This window comes from Callospermophilus lateralis, chromosome 2, assembly GCF_048772815.1.
Source record: "Callospermophilus lateralis isolate mCalLat2 chromosome 2, mCalLat2.hap1, whole genome shotgun sequence".
In the NCBI taxonomy this organism is placed as follows: Eukaryota; Metazoa; Chordata; class Mammalia; order Rodentia; family Sciuridae; genus Callospermophilus; species Callospermophilus lateralis.
The window spans coordinates 39,205,726-39,229,337 of NC_135306.1; positions in this window are offsets into that span (position 1 = coordinate 39,205,726).

Here is a 23,612-nt window from a genome sequence, read left to right on the forward strand (position 1 = left end):
TTTTAGTCAAGAGGATGGCATCAGAACATTTTGAATGTTGGTTTTCCAATGATTCATAGTATCCTCTAAGCTTATTGTTTTCATGTGGTTACATCCTTTAAATTTCTAGGAACTGCAGTAGGCACTGCGTAGACAGAGATGAATGAAACAGTTCTCTTCTTTTAAATAATTTATAGTCTAGATAGACTGCAAAACAGACCAACTTCAAAATTGGAGGGCTTTAATACAAGAGATATGAATAAAGGAGTGGGTTGTTTAGTTAAGGAAGTTTCCACTATAATGCCTAGTGTATTAATACTTGGAGGAAATAAATTTAACATCCCTCTTCTATGTGACTAAATTCTTTTTATAATGACCATAAAATTAAGACAAATATTTTACATGTGAAAATTAAAATTTACACTTATCAACCAAACATTCTATTTATAGTTTTACTTTATTCATATACAGAATATATAGGAGAGCGTATAGAATGGAAAAATTGAAGGAACTCAAATTCTGCTTCCTTATTACAATCATTGTATGAACATTGTTTATTTCATATTGACTGTTTAGATCTGAGAATACAGTTTCACAGAAATTGGAAACCAAGATCTTAGGATTCCAGAGGCTTTTACACTCAATCCTGAATGAATGCATATATCTGAGTGCTAGGGTTGCAAGAGCCATTTATATAGCTATATGTTCTGATTTACTTCCATGCAAAATTCACAGTTTGTTAAAGGATAAGCAATAAAGGTGTGCTAACTTTATACACACACACACACACACACACACACACATATATAAAGTTATTATTATTATTATTATTATATACATATATAAATAGGCACATTTGGTCTATTTTTCCTTTTAATTCTCTCAGTTTCATTTCAGTTATTTGGAAAATGTGTTATTAGTTGCATACAAACTTACAATAGTTATGTTTTCTTTTAGAATGGGTCCTTTTATCATTAAGAAATATCTCTATTTCTGGTAAAGAATTGCAGTGACTCAGAGGGCTAGCTCAGTGGTAGAGCACTTGCCTAGTATGTGCAAGGCCCTGGTGTTCAATTCTCTATACTGCAAAAATCATTCAAAACAGTGACTCCAGTAAGTTTCTTGTTTGCATGATATAACTTTTCTTTGCCATTAACTTTTACCTTCCTATATATTTAAAATAAGTGGATCTTTTTTGGACAGTGAATGCCTAGGTTCTAGGTTATTTTTTGTCTTTTTAATACTTTTTGACAATCTCTGTCTTTTCCCTGAAGTTCTTCATTCATATTTAACATAATTAAAGTTCAAGTGGGTTATGCCCACTATTTTGTTTCCTTTGTCTTTTCTTTCTTTTATGTCAACCTAAATGACAGTGAAATTTCCAAAGGACTAATGGTATTTATTGGATAATAGAATAGCATTGCAACGAGAATGAATACAACATTGTAAAATATGAATGTGTTTAAAAAATAGTTAGTGGAATTATACCCCATCTGATTCAAATGTATGATATGTCAGGATCATTGTATTGTCATGTGTAACTAATTAAAACAAAATAAAAAAATAAAAAAATAGCTAGTGGAAGTTTTTTAGGAGAAAATGAGGAGGATTACATAAGTTATTTTGAAACAAGGATCCTTGGCCTCGAGGATTAACAACAAGGATGATTACCAGACACTTGTTTGGGTTGTACAGACAGTTGCTGGGTAGATAACCTTGCAGAAGTATTTTTCATGTAAAGTTGTGGCCTTTGCGCAAGGTTGTAATTCTGACAGAGGCTTTTGTGACAGTTAATAATGTGCAGTTGTGTGTGAGACCTCTCCTTCATAACCTCTTAGTTTTATTTGTTTATTTTTGTAACAGTTGATAATAAGTGATTCCCTTTTGATTTTGACAAGGTTCACATCTCTTTCTCCTTATTTGCTTTTTTGATTATTACTTAAAATTTCCTTGCAATTTTCCTGTTGGCTTTTTAGATGTTTTTCATTATTCTTATAGTGGCTGCCCTAGTGTGTATGTGTGTGTGTGTGTGTGTGTGTGTGTGTGTATCCAGATGCAAACTTGAATCCTATGAAAAGAACAAAGACCAGTAAAAATGGCAAAATTCATGTAATGACTAACTTTTGTTTGGTTGTTATTTCTCTTTCATTTCTTTCTGAATCACATACAAACTTAAATCAAAACTATATATATATATATATATATATATATATATATATATATATATATGTGATATAAAATATATGTAAATTTTTGGAGTTCCCTGATGCTTGTCAATGTACTACTTCATATAAATATAGAAAGTTTGCAAGCTAACAAGTCTCCCTATCATTTGCTTATAGTTGTTATATGTGATACAACTATGCATGTTCTAAATCTCATTAAACAATGTGATTTTTTAAGAGTTTTAGGTTCACAGCAATATTGAACAGAAGGCATAGTTTTAAGTTTGTATGTGATTCAGAAAGAAATGAAAGAAAAATAAAACCAAACAAAAGTTAGTCATTTCCACTTACCTGAATTTTGCCATTTTTCTGGTCTTTGTTCTTTTCATAGGATTCAAGTTTGGATCTGGTATTATTTTTCTTCATCTTAAGAAACTTAATGTATTTTTTATTTTTATGTGGGTTGTAGGCAATGAATTGTCTCAATTTCCTAGTTTATGAAAAAGTCTATTTTTCTTCATTCTTGAATGATACTTTTGTTGGATATACAGAACTGGGTGGCCATTTTTTTTTCCTGTCATCAGTATAGAGATGTCATTTCCCTCCTTTCTTATCTTCTCATCATGGTTTTTGATAAGAGTCAGCATCCCTGTTTCCAGGTATGAAATATATTGTTCTTCTCTCTCGGCTTTCATCATTCACTTTGAGCACTGGTAGTGATGTACCTTGGTGTCAGCTTCTTTTTATTTATTCTATTTGGTGTTGATTTAAAATCTTTAATTTGAAAATTGCTGATATTTATGAAGTTTGGTATTTCAGTCATGATTTCTTCAAATATGTTTTTTTCCTGTTCTCTGTCTCTTCTCTTTCTTTTATTCCTATTCCTTGTCATTTCCTCAGTTATTTCTATTTTCAAATTCTCTGTAAGCAACTCACCCACTTTGTGCTTGCAGGTATAATAAACTACTAACAAATAGTAGTTCCCAACTTTCAGTATGCCAGTGAAATAGAAATAATGTTTTACTTAATTTAAAATAAAACATAGTGATGTAAAAATCTTGAAAACACTCTTTGAATTAAATCTTGATTTCAAGAAAATAGGAGGCCTTTAATTAACTTGATATAGCTTCATTTGAATACAAGTTTTTAAAATAATATTATATACATTATGATATGCTTATGGCATTCTTTTTATTTCCAGGTGGGAATGATGATTGAACCTCTTTCATTCACACCCAATTTACCTGGTCCTACTTATATCTATACTTGCCTGCCTTGAGTTATTGGCAAGTCTAGTTATACAATATGGCCGGATGCTTTAAAAAGGAAGTCTACCTGTAGTATTGCTCTCTAATGTTCACTATTACTAAGATATATAGAAGCCATGCTTTCTAATTTCCTTTGTGAGATAAGGTATCATGAGTTGATCTGTTTTTTTTAAAAAAACTACTTATAGCTTTTTCACTACTGTGACCAAAATGCATGATACAATCAATTTCAGAGAAGGAAAAGTTTATTTTGGCTTATGGTTTCAGAGGTCTCAGTCCATAGATGGCCAACGTCATTCATTGTTCTACGCCTGGGTGTAGCAGAACATCATGGCAGAAGAGTGTGGCAGAGGAAAGCAGCTCAGGACATAGCACCTTGAAGGAGGAGCCGGGGAGAGGGAAGAAGGGAAGGAGAGAGAGAGAGACTGTCTTCTCCTCTCATCAAGGTCAAAATATACACCGTGACTTACCTTCTCCAGTCACACCCTATCTGCCTGCAGTTACCACCCAATTAATTTATAGAAGGGAATTTATGCCCTGATTAGATCAAGAGTCTCATAATCCAATCATTTTGCTCTGAACTTTCTTGTCTCACATGTGAGCTTTAGGGGGACACTTCATATGTGGACCATAACAGTTGTCTCTCCTACTTTGGTAGTGATATACACAGGCACAGTTCACAAATATAAGGAATTATTTCAGATGGTACCAAATGTCATAAAAAGACAACCAGTCTTGTTGGCCTTCATGGAGCTACACCCTCTGACTCTTGCCCTTCCAGGAGCCACAAGGAAGACCTGATGGCTTTCTGTGGTTGGGAGAAATTGGAGCCTTGGGTTGGAGGAAGAGGAAAGGCAACAATTATCAGAAATATGCTTGAGGAGACTGAAATTGTGAACTCAGTATTTTTTTTCCCTTTTCCTGCTTTGGTGTTTCGTGAGAATGTCAGGAACCCAGAGAATAAATAATAGAGGAAGTTAGAAATTGGAATAATGCTTACCAAATCTCTTCCTTCAATCTTATTTTTTGCGGTCTCCTGATTGTTTCCCTTGCTTTAAGCCTACATTTTCCTTATATCCTCCAAATTACCGTTGGAATTTAGTCCTTGTGCTGGCAAGTCTTTCATCAAATGTTGCTTCCATTTATGTTGTAGAAGGATGCCAAAGACAAGAGTTTGGAGACTGGTATGGTTCTGTCTTGAAATGCATTCTTCTCCTGTCCTACGAACTGTCATCTGGATGCTTTCAATGGCTTTATATTATTTGTTCAGGTTTTAACATTCTCTGTGCTTCTGTGAGGAGGACATGATCAAATGGTGCCTTTCTTTGCAAAAATACTAGAAACCTCACTTTTCTTTATTGATGATGTTTCTCATTACACAGCACGCCTCTGCAATTTTATGTCTACCCTTCTGACTGAAAAGCTATCATTTTTTATCAGACTATTTTAATTTTCCAAGTTTCTACTCAATTAAATAGTGCTTAGAGCAGTGTTTTTGTGGTTCCCCAGAGTGTCTTTAAGTTTTTTCAATGAGGGTCATTAAATGTTTCCAATTTTTTGAAGTAAAATTAATATTAATACATTTTAATGTTAAAAGAAATATGCCACAAAGCATTTACCTGTCAGAATGTAAAATCTGATTTCAAGAAACTATTCTTTATTGTTATTTCCATATTTAATTTCTGAAGTACAGAAGCCAGACAATGCAGCTGCCTAAGTTTCAATTCATGAAACTGATGGAAAAACTGATAAAGCTAACTAAGTCCAAATTATAAAAGGCAGTATACCTGACATTTAGCTGTAATCTTCTTTTTGGGGAAAAATGCTTAAATGAATGAATAAAATTCTTTATTTGAGAATTAGAGATATTCACTGCATTAATAAAAAGGAATGCTCAGGGAACAATTATAAGCAAGTGTGCATCTCTCCAAATGGAAAACCTTTAAGCCAAAAATAAAATAAAATATGCTTACAGTTAATATTTACAAATAATGTTACTGGTTCTAATAAAAATGTGTGTAATGTCAAAAGTATTGATTTATACATAGAATGAGATATAATCATTAAAAACAACAGCATTGGGAGAATAAATACCATTTAATAAAGTAATAGACAAAATGACTTCTTGACAAATTTTATTGATATAATGCTTTCACTGAAGTCCTTATGGTAAAAGCAAGTTCATGAGTTCTCTTATTTTTTTTTAACAGCACTAGTGGAGAAAATTTTAATGTCTAGAACTCAAAGTTCGCAGGGTTTATTACTTTCTGAGCAAAGAAAGAAAGGCTTATGATTTTATATCATTTCCAAACAAAGCAACCAGAGGAATAAACTGTAAACAATAACCAGTAATCAGAAGAATTATAAAAAGTAAAAGCTGCTCGTTAGAAAATGATACTGAAATGAAATAATACGTAGAGCTGGCTTATTATGGGAAGAATTATAAGGAAAAAAAAAGCCAAACTCTGATAGACTATGAAACAAAGTTTTTAAGAAAAACAAAGTGATTAAAAATTAGACAATAAAATGTGTCATAAATTAATAAGGATGAAACTTGGAAAAAAAGATATTCAGAAGATAGCCAATGAAAAAAAATTTGTAATTTTTGTGTAGAAAACTGAGAGTTGTGGTTTATATACATAATGAAATATTACTCAACCACAAAGAATGACTTTATAACGTTTGCTGGTAAATGGATGATGGATTTGGAGACTATCATACTAAGTTCAATAAGTCGATCCCTCCAAACTAAATGGTGAATGTTTTCTCAGATATGTGGAAGCAAACCTACAATAAGGGGAGGGTGAAGGGGAAGAATAGAAGTTCAAGGATTAAAAAAAGGGGGAAAGAAGGGAAGGGAGAGGGATAAGGATGGTAAAGACAGTGGAAAGCGTGTGACATAACTTTCTTATGTATGTATTTTCTTATGTATGTAACACCACAGTGACTCTCACCATCATGAACATCCACAAGACAGGAACCCTAATTAGAATAAGATTTATTCTATGCCTGTATAATTTTATCAAGATGGATACTTGATAATGTATAAGTCAAAAAGAACCATTTATTTATTTATTTTAAAAGTTGATTTAAAAAAAATGACAGCAGAATGCATTACAATTCTTATTACACATATACACCACAATTTTTCATATCTCTGTTTGTATATTAAGTATGTTGACATCCAATTCGTGTCTTCATACATGTACTTAGCCATTTTTTTTAAAAAAAAGAAAACTGTCAGAGCTAAGAGTTTATAATCTGAGAAGATCATACAGTTGGTCCAGGCAGGGGACCATACACAGCTCATCAGGGAGAGAGAAAAAGCACACTTTTCCTCATTCACTAGAGGTTCTTGAAGGACCACAGTGCTGGGCTGTGTAAGGAAGAAATAAGTCCTTCACATGAAAACAAGAACAAAATCAGACAGCAGATGTTTAAAAGTGAAAACATGGTAAAATCTAGTGGTTTATCAGGTTCACAGAGTTCTTGAATTTAGCTTTCTTTAAATCCACTCCAAATTGATTGAGCCACATAACATTTTGTATATTATTGCACACAATGTTTGATTAATATAATAATAGTATTATTACCATCTGAATTAATCAATACAAGTTATAGATTTAATTTTGGAAATACAGAAGCCAGAAAATATAGATTAATGAAATAGTAAGTATAGCCATAGTGGCTCCATCTTTATGGTTCCTGGGTGAAACTGTTATATGAGCTATTTTCAAGATGATTTAAAAAAATTGTCTTTGTGCACTTTGTGGACCCACCTGTATTTTGGGTGCCCACAGATGTGAAGCCCCCAGGATGTGGTTGTCTATACTTGCTCTGCTAACTGTGTTCTCAGCCCCTGTACTTCTCTTGCTTTCAATTTGCAAAAATCCATAGGATATGGTTTCTTCCTTAAATATTTGGACCACAAGCAGCCCAACATGTTTCTTCCAGAGAGGTGCTTGGATTCTGATGGAAGCATCCCTGGTCAGGAAAAGATGGATAAAATAAAATTATTTGATTTGTTTCAAATTCAGACTTAGATTATTTTCTGAGCAGTTGCCCCATAACAAGTATACAAATGCATTATGCCTGTAAAATAAATGATGAGTTTGTACTTGAACCTGTTCAAGAATGCCTTTGTTGAAATCAGTGAAGTTTTAGAATGCAGGCCCTTTGAATTAAAAAGTTCTCATTTGTTATTTATAAGACTAATCAAATCTAATTTTGCCAATTTGATGAGTGCTTCCTTCCTAAATAAGACCATAATACTTAATGTTGATAAGGTCACTTTATCTTTTTGAACCTCAGTTTCAAAGTCTCCAATGTAAGCAATTAACCAGACTTGTAAATGGATAATCTATAACTAATAGATTTGTTAGGTAATATTTGTGAAAGTACTCAGCTTTAGAAATTAATAAATGTTAGTTATTCACAATTTCTTTCCTATTGAATATAGTATTCTATTTCATTTGAGGGGACAAATAAGTTGGTATACATTTACAAATATCAGAAACTACCCAAATCAGATTTTCCAATTCTAATCACATCTGTAGTCTTATCTGTCAGTAAATTGTCCTGTATTTACTTCCATTGAATTTCAAGCTTAAGCTTCTCTCAATTGCAATAAGCAATTTATATAAACTGCATCCTGATTTTTCTGACTGCTGACTCACAATAACATACACTATTTCCCACTCCCTACAATGACTGGCAATGTGATGGGAAGGGACTTAGTGAAAATATCATAGAAGAAACCATCCCTTTTCTCTTCTTCCTCCATGACCACAAATTTATGACCTGAATTTAGAAGAAATCTTCCACATCTCCTGCTCATTTCTAGTATAAAATTCATTGTGTCAGCTATAAAATAAGTACAAGAGAGGAAGTAATAGGACCAAAGTGACATAAATCAACAAACTAAATCTGAAAGAGTATTTTAAACATAATGATTTGAATTTTGCTTAATTCATTAGAATACCTCATATGCATTAGAAAAATTTTCTTGATGCATCAGAAAAACATCAAGAATAATCTTTTGGTTGTCCTTGTGTACAAATAGGAATTTTTGCAACAGTTTTATCATGTATCATTCTAAGAAAAGGAAACCAACATTCCCTTTATGTCATTTCCTCAATACATGCTTGCTTATTATTTCATTACAGAAAACACTTAAGGTAAATTTCAGCCATATCAATGACTAAAATGTGAGAAAGTAATATCACAGCTATGTCTTATTGGATTAAATCTACATGGCTATGTCTTTATGAATTAGAGCATACTTTGAATTCAACAAAAGTAGGCAAAAAGTATTAGACTCATTTAAGTAAACTCTGAAGGTACAGCAAGTTTTCACATTCTAACATTATGAATACTTTGTTTTAAACTTCATTCCATTTCAGTAAGGAAGACATGTCAGAGCACACAGTAAAATTTGGATAGTAGCACTATGACTACTGGTTGGTAGTGATTAGTCTTGGGACCTTGGCAGACTGATTACATTTTCTATACACCTGAGTATCAAGAACAATCAAATACCGAATGACTCTGCAACCTGGTAACAAATGACACACGGCAGATGTTTAAATTCAATCGTAAAGACAAGAAACCACACACATACACACACACACACACACACACACACAAATATGCAATAATGTTGACTTTTTTAGTACAAATTTTAGATTACCCCCAAACTCCCAAGTACCTTTAATGAATCAGAATTTTAGAATTGGATGGAATATTTGGACTTAGCTCGTGCAAATTCTTCAATTTGCATAGGCCAATAGATATTAGTGAGTCATTTCAGGTGCTGTCTTGACTTATTCAATCTGAAATAAATTGATATGTCTGGAGGCTCAAAATGTATTAGTTCTAATAATGTCTCCTAGCTTTGCTTTTCATTTTCTAATGTATTCTGAACACAAATTGCACACACATGAGTTCAGCACATAGAGTCTAAAGATGGTTATGTCATCATTAAACTATTACCATTAATTAGTAAAATCCTCTGAATCACTGAGCACATTTTTTATGGGTTTTCAATTGTAATTAATTTTCACCCTTTATGTTTCTCTTTTTGCTGAGTGGGTTTTGGTCATTAATTTTCATTTGTTGCTTTGATTCAGATGTATGCTATAAAAAGAAACATAATTTTTGGAGAAAAATGTAAGAAAGTTTTCTTTTATTCAACTAATTTTATGTTCCATTTAAAATACTATATTGTCATTTCCTTTGGTTTCTCTCTTTTTATATTATGATTCCTTTGTTTCTGTATTTTCCAAGTTTTGAAGACACATATTTACCCAAATCAACTATGGGTACTTTTATTTATTTTTTTTTAAATATTACTCTTATAAACATTATAGGAAAGACAGTAATTAACTCTCAGATTGTGTTTCAGGGCATGTGAAATTTGAAAGAAGAATGAGATGAGTTTGGTAATATATAATGATCTTTAGTCATTTTAATAGTAAAAATTGACCTTCCATCTTTGACAACAGCCTATAAATTGCATTTCTAATTTCAATCATTAACTTACAAATCATGGTTTTGCTATAACTACATACTACTGGTATTGTCATTTACTTACTATTTTTGTCAGATGAACTTATTCTTAAACAGAAATATTCATTTTATAGCATTATAATATATATATTATAATATCCATGAAATTATGGGATAACAATGAGAGGTTTATTTTTGTATATATGTTGAAGTAAATCTAATATAACGAAAATCTAATATTAGTTATGCAAATATCCATAAAATAATCTTACATGTCACATGTATAGAACATTCAGTGATATTTCTCTCATCAAAGTGTGAACTTGAAAGGACATGATTAATGTGTTACAGTTCTGGAGGTCAGATGCTGAAAACATCTCCAAAGGGAGAATGGACTCGGTTAAGGGTGTTGAGATGGGGAGATCCACATGGTCCTTAGGTTCCTTGTGGAAGGGAGATAGGATTGACTGTCAGAGTCAAGAAGGAGATGGGATGATGGAGGAATAGAATGTCAATCTATTGAAACACATCTATTGAAGGTCAATCTGCTGAAACACATACCCATAAATTTAGTGGCTTAAAATCACTCAGATTTATTATTTGACAGTTCAGGAAGTTAGAGCTGAAATTTCCTCAGGAGGTTCCAGAAAAGCTGTTTCCTTCCCCTTTTCACATTGCTTCTGGAGTCTCTCAGGCAGTATATGTTTCTATACCTTTTCCAGGATCTAGGTACTTCCTTAATTTCTACTCTCAGCCTTCTTTCTCTTCAAAATGTCACCTTTCAACCTTTTATTTCATCTACACATTCCCTTTTCTGACTGACCCTTCTGTTACTCTTCTTCTTTTTTTTTTCCTTTTAAAGAGAGAGAGAGAATTTTTTAATATTTATTTTTTAGTGGACACAACATCTTTATTTTATTTTTATGTGGTGCTGAGGATCGAACCCAGCGCCCCACACATGCCAATCGAGTCCGCTACTGCTTGAGCCACATCCCCAGCCCCTGTTACTCTTCTTATAAGGACACTTGTGTAGGCTAGGGATGTAGGTTAGTGGTAGAACACTTACCTATTATGTGTGAGGCCCTGGTTCTTTCAAAAGTACTCTTATGATTACATTGGGCCCACCTAGATAGTGCATAATAGTTTTTCCAACTGAAGATCTTTGGTCACATATGACAAGTCATTTTTAATATATTCACAGTTTGGGGGATTAGAATGTGCACATCTTTGGAAAGGCCATTATTATATCACATGTAGATTCTCCCCTTGAGACCCTGGAAAAAAAAACACAGCCTTTGTACACAGAATCAATCCATATTTCTATATAAGAATTTCTGTAACAGAATATATCAGTTAAAAAAGTATAATTACCTATGTAAAAATAGCATGTCTTCACAAAATATATGGAAAAAATGAAAAAAAGTTCAATAGAAAAAGGATGAAAGAACAGCACAAATTTTAGTGAGAGAATAAAAATATCACAAAATTTTCAACAAGCTGAAAAATGCAAATTAAAATGATAATGAGAAGCCATCATGTTTACTAAATTTATAACAATTAAAAGTCTGAGAACATCAAGTTCAGGTGAGGATGTGAAACTGTGTGGAAAGCAAAATATTTGACTGTATTTAGTAGAGTTGAAGACACTTTTTCCTACCTAGTTCATACAGACATGAAACAACTGAAAAATTTAAAAGAAAGTTATGTCAAGCCATAGAAATAAGATTAGTAAAAACACAAAATATCCGAGGCCAAGAAAATGAAATACAAGAAACTTGTAAGCAAATGCTCAACTCACTAGTAATTAAATAAATGTAAATTAAGATTAAATATCATTTCTATGTCTAAAATTAGTATAGATTAAAAATAAATACATTAATTTTTACCTTGTTGTTAAAATATTCATGTTATCACTCACTGCAGATGAGACAGTTAATGTAAATGCCTGTCTAGAATGTTATTTGGAAATTAATAATGATGTATCCATAGCTTTTGATATAGTAATTTATGTGTAACTAATTAATGTGGTAATTTAATCTTTTAATTTAGGAAATAATAATAGACAAGTACAAAGATTGATGTGTGAGGGTGATCAATGAATTGTGATTTTCAACAAGACAAATTTTAAACTTTCAAAATATACATTAAAAAGGAGATGCAATAATTTCTGTGTGTCATACAGTGAGCAATATTTTAAAATTCATTGCTGTGGAAGAATTCTCACTCTATATTGTGACATGATACAAACTGGTTGGAGAAAAAAAGTAGGTATGGCATGATTCCTATGCTATATAAATATGACATAGGTGCACAAACAGGGTAAAATGTTTAGAGAATTAAATTATGGATCTTGAGATGGGATTAGCTGGGTGAATCCTAAATGCCTTCACATGCATCCTTATGAAAAGGAGGCCGAGAGAGATTTGCTTTGTGGTGAGATATGAAACAATTAGATGTTTCGAGTTCATAAAGCACTTGTCAGTGTCTGGCTTATTTCATTTGGTATAATGTTTTTCTAGGTTCATCTAAGTTGTTGACTGTTTTTAACAACAGAATAGTATTCCACTGCATATACTCCCCAGTTTTTTATGCACACTTAATTTCTTTGCATAACATGGCTATTTTGCATAATGCTGCAGTGAACTTGAAGATGCAGACATTTCTCTTGAGGTATTTATTTCATTTCCTTTAATATATACCCAGAAGTTGGATTATTGGATCATATGACAGTTTTATTTTAAACTTTCTCAGGAATCTCCATTCTATTTTCCATAATGTCTGTATCAATTTACATTCTTACTAACGGAGTACAATTGTTTCTTTTTCTCCATACCCTAGTCAACAGTTATCATACCATGTATTTTTGGTAAGTCATCTTAACAGAATAAAGTAATATCTGATCAGTGTTTTAATTTATATCTTTCTGATGATTAGAAATGTTGGAACACATTTTTATATACCTGTTGGCCATTTGTATGTCTTTTTTTGAAAAAAAAAAGGTTCATTTTGTTCCTTTTCTCATTTTTAAATTGGACTATTTATATGTTTGTGTGTTTTTGCTCATACTTCTGCTTTCTTGTTATTTAGAGCTTGCAAATAAGTTTTCTTTGAGCTGTGGTTCTAGGCTGTTGGCACAGTTAATTACTGTTTTTTGTTTTTTTTTTTTTTTTTTTTGTGTGTGTGTGTGTGTGCCAGGAAAACACTTTTCAAATCTCTCTCTAACATATTTTCATGTAAATTCTACTCATTTAAAATTTCTACATATTAAGAGGCTCAAAATTTGGGTGAAACAGTCTGTGTTTCAAAATGCCCTTAATTGCTTGAACTATAAGGAACCTGTGCTGCCCAGAGCAACAAGTATAAATTCACTAGCAGATTCAACGAAGACTGGCCTTTTCTGTACTTATTCAAATTCATATTTGTTTGACACTTTGGAAAGTAACCAGAGCAACAAGTGAGGTGTATTAAATTCAGGGCAGAATTTGCTTAGTTGATATTTGGTGTGAAGGAAATGGTAACATGATATAAAACCCAACTTAGAGTTGTTCCAAGAAACACCTCCTCCACTGACAAAACAGTGAAAACTCTATCCTTCAATGTCTGCATAAGAAAATGAAATCCTGAAGAAACAGCTACTCATATATCATTGTTATTGGGATAAAGTTGAATTTGTAATCATATAATTTAAATGTAACTCAGTTAATATGTCATCCAGAATAAATTCAGTTAGTTATTATTTGTATTGGTCTGAATAGCAGCCCCCAAAAGATTAGGTGCTAATCCCTGGAATTTGTAAATGTTACCTTATCTGGAAAAATGGTTTTTGTAGGTGCAATTAGATTATGGATCTTGAGATGGGATTAGCTGGGTGAGTCCTAAATGCCTTCACATGCATCCTTATGAAAAGGAGGCCGAGAGAGATTTGACTCATACAGAAGACAAGAAGGCAATGTGATCACAACGTGAAGGCTGGAGCTATTTAGAAACTAAGGGATGCTGGCAGCTAGGAGAAACTGGAGGAGACAAGGAGCAGAATCTCCCCTGGAGACACTGAGAGTGCATGACCTGCTGATACCTTGACCTGGGACTTTAGGCCAATATAGCTGTGAGAGAATAATTTTTTTTTTTTTGCTTTAAGCCACTCAATTCATGATAATTTGCTACAGCAGTCATAGGAAGCGAGTCAATAGTTCATAATGTAAATATAGGGATATTAATTGGCATAAGTGGATTCAGATCTTGTTATTAAACTATTGGCTGCATGTTTACAGGGGAAAGTGAAAACATTAAAATGATATTTTCTAATTAATAACAATCATCTTATTGTCATTTTTTCATGATCACTTGCAAAGCATATTTTTCTCTTTTTAATATTTCTTTCTCTCCTATGTTAGCAATTTTGTTTATCATGGCAGTCTCTGAAAATCAATGATACCCAGTTCCAGTACTCATTTATCTTCTTGTTTTAACTCTGATGCAAATAAGTTCATGAGCTAGAGAAGAAAGCAGAAAATGTCATCAGGCTCTTCAAAACATGAGACCCTGGGGGTTCTGGTACTAGAATATACTATTAAGTTTTACTTTTATTTTCACAGTATGTAATAAGTGCTCATAATCTTGAATAAAACTGTTTGAGTTTTCTTATTTCCTAAAAACAAAGTTTGGAAACTGAACTATAAATAGTTCTTGGTTATTTGTTAGTTTTTGCTTTTGGGTCTTACTTTTAGTTTTTGGTCGCTTTATTATTCTTATGAAAACAAAATAAGTATATTTTAAAACATTATAATAAAAAAACTTTAATACTCCTACACATACATCTTCTTCACTCCCAGTCTCCTTAGAAATATTTTGTAGTGGGTTCAATTTTTAATTTTCGAGTTGTTTTTCAAATTTATTATTCTTGGATAATTTCTATTGAATTTCTACTATGAAAAGTGAGGATTTAACTTCACACACATACCCTATAATTTCTTTCTCCCCCTCATCTTATCAAGTTTTGATAGTCATTTGTACAATGTTATTTTTTCCCTATTCAACTGGATATTTTGGTTACTTTCAATAAAATGTTACTTTTTGTTTCACCAAATTTAGGAGACATCTTTTGACCCCTCTTTAAGTCAAGAAGAGAATAATTCATCTATCCTTTCCTTTGTTCTTCCTCCTCCTAAGTCTGTCAAGTTGATCATATTTTCTCTCTACTGTTTAGGTTATGATTATTACTGATCTTGGTGATATGCATTTGCTCAAAGGTTCAGAATGTCTGGGATAGTTGGCTTCTGGGCTTTGCCGGGATGGTGGGTTATTGGGTGGAGGAAAACACAAGGGCACTTTGGTGCCGAATTCTTTCCCCTGGTTCTGCTGCTCTCTCTACCCCTTCAGCACTCCATAACTTCCTTTTTCTTTTTCTTTTTTCTTTTTTTTTTCTTTTTTGTGGTGCTGGGGATTGAACCCAGGGACTTGTGCAAGTGAGGCGGGCATTCTACCAACTGAGCTATATCCCCAACCCCATAACTTCCTTTTTCTTGTCCCTGTTGATGCACTCTCCCCCTCAACCAAAACACCACTGAAAAAGTTTAAAGTTTTCTTACAAAAAGACCCCACTTCTTCATAAATTTCATGAAAGCCATTTCTAGGAGGACCTTGTCCTCTCAATTTTCCCCTATGTGATATAGCAATATTTTGTAGTTATTCTGAAACGTCACTCTTTTCCATTTCTTACTGTCTGTTATTTTTAAAAGTTTTTTTTTGTTGTTGTTGTTTCCCTTGTTAAACAAAACTTCTTGAGAATGAAGTAAAGTGTTATTAGTAGTTATCACTGCTAGCCAGAAAAGGACCAGGGCCTGGGACAAGACCCCAGAGCAAGGCTAGATTGCAGCTGGAAAATGCTCGCTGGACCTAAAGCCAAGAGTGCTTTCATAACAAAAATTTGGGGAAGTAAAGTAAAAAAAAATGTTGTATTGAACCTACACTGACTAGAGATAAGAGAAATGGGGTAATGCAAGGCAGAGAAAATTTTGGAATAAAAAGGTGACCCATAGAGAGAAGTAATTGTTGTTCTGGATTAGTTGAGGGAATTCCTCGATCCATCATGATAGGATTTAAGTTAAATTTTCCATGTATGCTCAGGAATTCAAATGGTCTTTTATTGCTTTCACCTACATGCTTGTGCTAACTGATTAACTTTGCTTGTCTTTTCCCTTTCCCTACTTAGCCCTTACTATTAAATTTAGGACATCTCAGAATGTTTTCTGCATTGCCTTGGCATTCCCCTCTAAGATACTGAATGTGGAAGAAGCTTATGAGACTGAAAGTTCTGGAATAGTACATTGTAAAGTATAGGAGGCAGGAAACAAAACAAAGAATTGCCAGACCACTTGTATAAATACCATATACAAACTGCCAAAAAAAAAAAAAAAAATGGTGAGCAGCTTCAATTTAGATGGCTGGCTTGACTGTCTTCAATAGGCAGTGTCTGACTTTGCTTCTGTGTTCCAGAAAAACAAGTTAAATTTGTTGGGTTTATTGGGGAAAAGTATCGTGATTTATTTGTGATGTATGTCATGGATATGTGGCCATTTTGTCCAGTTGAAAGGACTTATTGAGCCAAAACCTTAATTGCTTTCTTCCTCTTTGACAGCTCAATCCATTTAGAGATTTTAACAACAGATATGCTGGCCACATAGTTGATTTGATTCTTGCCTCAGGGCAGAATAGTAATCAGCCTTTGTTGTCCATATGCCTACTCAGTTTTATCTTTTACTTATTAGAGATGTGAAAATTTTTGACTTTCTCAGTCTCTTTTCATTCCTTCTTGCAAAGGAGCCAAGGCTTTTCTAAGCATCTACCTCTTAAACTTCCTTATCAAGTTCAGCCAATATTAACTAACAAACCATAATATCACTCTGTTTCCCAATCATTTTCTGAGGAGCTGCAAATTTATTAGATGCATTACCATCATCCAAAGTGAGGGCAGATATAGATTTTACTATATAGAGTATGACTCTGACCATTGTAGGATTAAACTAGAAATCAGTATTAGAAAGACAACAGAAATATCTGCAAAAATCTGGAAATTAAACAACACACTTACGCAATCATGAGTCAAAGAGAGTCTTAAAGGACATATAAAAATAGAAAGAAGTATATGGAAATAAAAATATAACGTATCAAAGTTTGTGAAAGTCAGTGAAGCTGTATTAAGGAAAAATTATAGACATTATGTTTATATTAAAAGCGAGGGAAGACCTCAAATCAATAAGTTTTTACCTTAAGAAACTTGGAAATAAAAGAAGAAAAGAAAACCAAAGCAAGAAGAAGGAATAAAATAATACTAGGAATAAGAATAAAAATCAGTAAAAGTGAAACAGAAAGGGAAAATAGCTGAAACTAAAGCTTTTTTTCCCCTAAGAACAAAGAAAAAAAACAAACAATAATAAATTGGATAAATCTCTAATAAGAGAGACAAGGATAAAAACTGAGAAGATACAAACCACCAACATCAGGAATAAACCAGAGGACATCAGTACAAATCTTGCAGCCATTCAAAGGACAATGGGTATATATTACAAATTTATGCTCATAAACTCAACAACTTGAAATAAATGGATGAATTCCTTGAAATCTACACACTACTCAAATCCAACAAAAAATCAAATCAATAACTGGAATAATACTATAGCACATTATTAAAACTGGATTTGTAATTTAAAAACTTTCGAAAAATAGATCATCAAGCCCATATTGTGAATCCTACAGTACGTTTAGAGTTTACAAAAATGTTATACATTTTCTTACAGAAAATAGAAAAGGAGAGAAGAGAAGGAGATGCTTTCCAACTCATTTTATGAGGCCAATAATCACCTGATGCTAAAATAAGTAAAAGATAGTGTAGAAAAGGAAAATTATTGATCAATACCACTTATGGATTTAATCTCAAAAATTGTCAACAAAATGTTTTTGCAAATAGGTTCAAATATTTTCTCGAATGATTATACATCATTAATAAGCAGGAGTTGTTTCATACATGTAAAGCTGGTTCAACATTACAAATAATTAGCCCCTCATATCAAGAGGCTAAATAAGTATAATGGCATAATTTGGCATGAACATACTTTATATACAGAGTAATGAAAAATTGTGCTTTGAATGGATAATACTGAGTGTAATGCACTCCATTATTGTCATGTATGAAATAAATAAATAAATAATAAAAATAAGAAAAAAAGAAAAATCATATGATTATGTTAGATGACAATCATTTTGCAAAATATAATACCTCTTCACAAAAATAGGATGGTAGGAAAGGAGGAAACTATCTCAATTTGTTAGAGAATATCTACAAAATCTATACATACCATCATATATAATAGTAAGAAAATTAACAATATTCCCTCTAAAATTGGGGGGGAAACAAGAATGTCCACTCTTACTATCCCATTCAACATATTACTGGAAATTTTTAGTTACTGCAATGAAGTAAGGAAAAGAAGAAAAAACAAAACTGGTCTTATTTCTGATGACAGGACTGTTTACAAATAAAGCAGAAACAACAACAACAACAAACCCAAAACAGCAAAAAGTTCAGCAAGGTCTCAGAATAAAATATCAAAATACAAATAGTAATTGCATTTCCAAATGTCCAACCAAGATTAAAAACACAATGCCATTTATAATCATTCTGAAGAAGGTGAAATTCTTAGGTATAAACTTAGCAAAATAAATTTGGAAATCGTATGCTGAAAATGATAGAAAGGCAATGAAAGAAACAAAAAAGTTACATAGGTGTAGAGACTGTGTTCATGGATAGGAAGATTCAACATTGAGACACACACTGTCCCATTAGGTTGAAAGAGCCATTGTGAATAAAAATCTAGAAAAAGAAGATGTAAACTGTTCTAGGTTCAATGAGAATCAACAATCAAGTGTAACCAGGATTCATTCTCCATTTCTTATTTTGATTTTCTCTTAACCATGGTACAGAGATGTCTATAATCTTTCAGTCTTAGTTTGTTTTCTGTCTTTGCCATCAGAGTTCTTGTTAAAGCTGAATTTAAAAAATTTTCAAAATCATTTGAGAATGCATTTAGCCTGATCATGTGTCATTTACAATGCATCTATTAAATACATGTATCATTCAGTTTTTAAAGTTCTTAAGATTTAGTGCTTATAAATCCATCTGTTCTATATTGAAAAAGGTATTCCCAAACCATCGTCCTTTTATTATATTTATTCATATTTTTAATAGAATCTGATTGCCACACATGGTAACACATATTTGTAATCCCAGCAACTTGGAAGAGTCAGGCAGAAATTGCAAGTTGAAGTCTAGGCTCAGCAACTTAGCGAAGCCCTAAACAACTCAGTAAGAACCTGTCTCAAAATACAAATTATATTATCCAAAGTACATGTATGAAGAGATGAATTAAATTATACATGTACTTCATACATGAACATACTTTATATACAGAGATATGAAAAATTGTGCTGTATATATGTAATAAGAATTGTAATGCATTCTGCTGTCATGTATTTAAAAAATAAAATCAATTAAAAAAATAAAAATAAAGGGCTGGGGGTGTAGTTCAGTGGTAGAGTGCCTCTGGGTTTAATCCCCAGTATCACAAAACAACAACAACAAAAAGTGAGCCTCATATTTTAATGTTTATTTTTTAATGTATTAACTTGTATAAATTCTAATATGTACACCAAGTGTGCGTGATATAGCAGATACCATTTTCTTTATACTACGGAAAAGCCATAGCTACTTAGAAACTCAACATATTTGATATTTTTATGTTTGTTTCATTATTAAGTCAAATAGAACTTCATTTTACACAGCAGAAACACTGAATGAGTCTAAGGATCAAATGTTTTTTCAAAAAACAACATGCAATTTTGCATGAATAAATCAATATATGTTCTGGGAAAGTACAAGCAAATTCTTTCAAAAATCAGTTCCTGTGATTTCCTAAAGGAAATTTTTTAAAAAATAAACAAAATATAAACTCCTTTTGTTTGATGATACATGGGATGGTTAATCTGAGACTTGGTTGAATTAAGATATGCTTAAGATTAAGAGACTTTAGAAATAATTGGCAATAAGTTTGTAGGGGAGACCCACCTTGAGGCACAGTTCAACAGTTTAGGGCTTGGATGGAACCAAATGTGGGAGAAGGAGGAAGTCAATGATGCAAGCTCCATTCTTCTTGAGTGGGTGCTCAATTGCTGCTGTGATCACCTGAGGACGTAGGACTCTAGCTTCTTCACTTTCCCCAAGTGGGTTCTAACCAGTGATTCTCCAGGGAGTTTTTAGGCTTTCAGCCTCAGACAGGCTGCATCTCTGGTCCCTCTTTTTCTGAAGCTCTAGCTTCTGGGACTGAGCAGCTACTGGTTCGTCCAGCTCTCCAATCTGCAGATGATCATTGTCGAACTGTCAAGCTTCTGATTCTGTAAACCAATCTAATAAAATGCACTTTTTAATAATTATACATGTATAAATATCTTTGGGTCCTGCTCCTTTAGACACCCTCAACTCCTACAATATATAAAAAGGCATATTTGTATCAGCTAGTAGTAATAGTGTGTGTTTGACTACAAAAGGCTCTGTGTTCAATGTAGGAAACATGGTATAATCACACCCTGCCTTCTCATGCTCTGCTATCACATTAAATTTAACATGTTGCTTATTCAAATTCTGTTTAATTGGGTCTATGACAGCTCTCTGACAGTGAATCCAGTGCCACCCAGTCTAAGACATGGCTCTAAAGATAGCCTGAGTTCAAATTTCTGCTCTGCCTCATCTCAGCTATGTTTCCTTGGTGATTTATGTAACAGGTCTGCTCTTCATTTCCTTTGCCTGCTCTTTGATATTAACAATAGCAGCTCATTAATTAACTTTGTAAAGATTCAGTGTGTTGAGTATGTAAAGTCTTATAGTCTTGCCCATAGCAAGGGGTTAAGAAATATTATCTATTCCTTTTTCACATTATTCTCTCCAGGTTCTCAGTTAAGCTTCATGATGGTGGAACTTCATTCCAGTGCCATTGTCTATTGTTACTTACTCTGAACACTTATGTTCCACAACCATTTCTTCTGTGGTGTCATAGAGTTTCATACATGGGTTTTCAATCTCTACTTGTTAAATCTTTTAAGATTGGATTATGTAAACACTCCAAAAATTATAAAGCACAGCCTATCGAAGTCAAAATGTATAAATTGAAAGAAATGATCTAAGTTTGGTAGGTGCTGGTGATTTTACTGACTGGAAGGATCACATGAAAACTACTCTTAGCTGAACCTTTAGGAAACATAGCAAAGTGTTTTATGTTTTGAGATTTAAGTGGTGAATTTTATTCAAAAATTTAAAAGAGTCATCTTTCTAATCTTTCACTATTAAAGTAATTCTTCATGTGATATTAATATACTCTCCTTTGCTTCCTTTTTTCTTTGCATTTATGATATATATGATATATATCATATATATATATATATATATATATATATATATATATATATATATTTGCTCTACTTATTTTTTTGTGTTTAAAGATTTGTATTACAGCAAATACATATAAAATTTGCCCTCTCAACCATTTTTAAGCCTAGGATTCAGCAATACATTCATAATGTGCAACCATCACCATCTATCCATCTCCAGTGCTATTTTCATCTTGCAAAACTGAAATTCTATACTCATTAAACAATTAATTATATCTTCTGTCTCCTATCAGCCACCATTCTATTTTTTGTCTAGGAATTCTGTGAGTGGGCATGCACGTGCTCTGGTGCCATATATGTACTACATTTTGCTTATCCATCCTCCATTCATGGACACTTGGGTTATTTCCATCGTTTAGTTAATGTGGCTAATGATGCTACCAACAAATATAATAAATTTTCCTACTTTTTTTTTTTTTTTTACTTCTATTAACTTCTTGTGTGTTTTTTGGTTTTGTTTTTAACCTCCCTTAAGTCCTTGGGCATAGCTAGCAATCTTTCTAGTTGTGATGTTTAATCTTGGTTGTTAGCCTGAGTGGATTAAGAGATGCCTAGAAAATTGGTAAAGCACATTTCTGGGTGCAACTATGAGGGTTGTTTCCAGAGATGATTGGCAAGCAAATCAGCAGTCTCAGGTGGGAAGGCGGGACTTAAATGTGGGCGGCACCTTCCAATAGGCTGGGAGCCGGGATAAGACAAAAAGCTCCTGGAAGCCTGTGACTGGGCATGCGCATGCTCTGCTGCTGTTCTTCTCCAGCGGTGGGTGTTTGTTTTAGCTGTCACTGTGGCCCATGGACCCCAGACTGCAGATTCTTCACCATCTCACCAGCAACTATCCTGGGAGCTTCCAAGACTTCAGCCTCGGAGTGGGGCTGCAAATAGCCTCTGACCAGGTGAGCTCATTTAATAAATCCCTTCTTTTAATTATATATACGTTCCCTCAGTTGTGTTCCTCTGGAAAACCCCAATGCACTAGTTTTCTATGATTAGAACCTCCTTTTCTTTCTTTTCTTTTTTCTTTTTCTTTTCTTTCTTTCTGTTTTTTTTTTTTTTTTTGTATAGGGTTTCTATGTTCTGGAACACATGCTCAAGTGATTTTCCTGCCTCAGCCTCTCCAGTAACTGGAACTGTAGGTCTGCACTAGCAGGCCAAGCTCCTAATTCTTTATTCTAAACCTCCAACCCCTTTTCCTCCTGTTTCCTTTAAGAGACCTCACCTCTACCTTTCAAACATAACTGCAGTGACCAAAAGTTTCCCCACATTCTTGTACTAAATCCACAAAAATATTGCTATGTGGCAAAATTTCCCTACTCCTTTGCTGTTGTAATGCAAGAATAGCTTCTCTTCTGTAAGCACGCTCACATTAACTCTATCTTTGACTCCTCTAATTCATCCCTCATAATCCTCATATTCTTCCCACTCAGTCAACTACCACGTCCTCTAGAGTCTGCTTGCCAGTTTGGTCCAATTCTCTTTGTATCTACAGCTATACTTGTCCTAGCTAATATCAACTTGAAAACAGATGAGCTCTCTTGTCTGTCCTTCCTCTTTTGCTTTCTTCCAATGCTCCATACAACATCCAGGGCGATTTTTCATAAATGTTATCCTTATTCTATCACTACATTGCTTATATCTGTTTCCTGGGCCCTCAGGATAACATCTGAACAGATAAGAATATCTTGCAAATTTTGCCTTTGTGTATCTTTTCATTTTCTTTTTTGCCAATGGCTTCCTTCTGTCCATGCTCCAACTTAATGATTTGATGGGTGAAAATAATTTATTCTGACCTCCAAAAGTTCAATTTTATAAGGAATTAGTAACTGGTGGATGGATAGATTATGGTAGTAGTTTATGGAATTTTTATTATGCAAACATAGTTTATATAAAATTATTTACCTCTAGATAAAATTCTTAATGTTTTATAATTAAGTCATGAATTAGTTCAAAAAGGTGAACTGAGTCAGAGAACAAGTATACTTTCAGCAACATGTTAAATTTACTTTGCCATCCACATTTGTAAGCCAAATGTCATCAATTTCATGATACTCACTGATAGGCCAAATATTGAAATGACTCATTTCACAAAAACTTTGAAATTATTTGCAAATATTCCACAAATGGCTTTCCTTTCTCTTTCTTTAGCTGTTTAAAAGCCATAAACAAATGCTTTGTATTTGTCACAATTAATATAACTTGG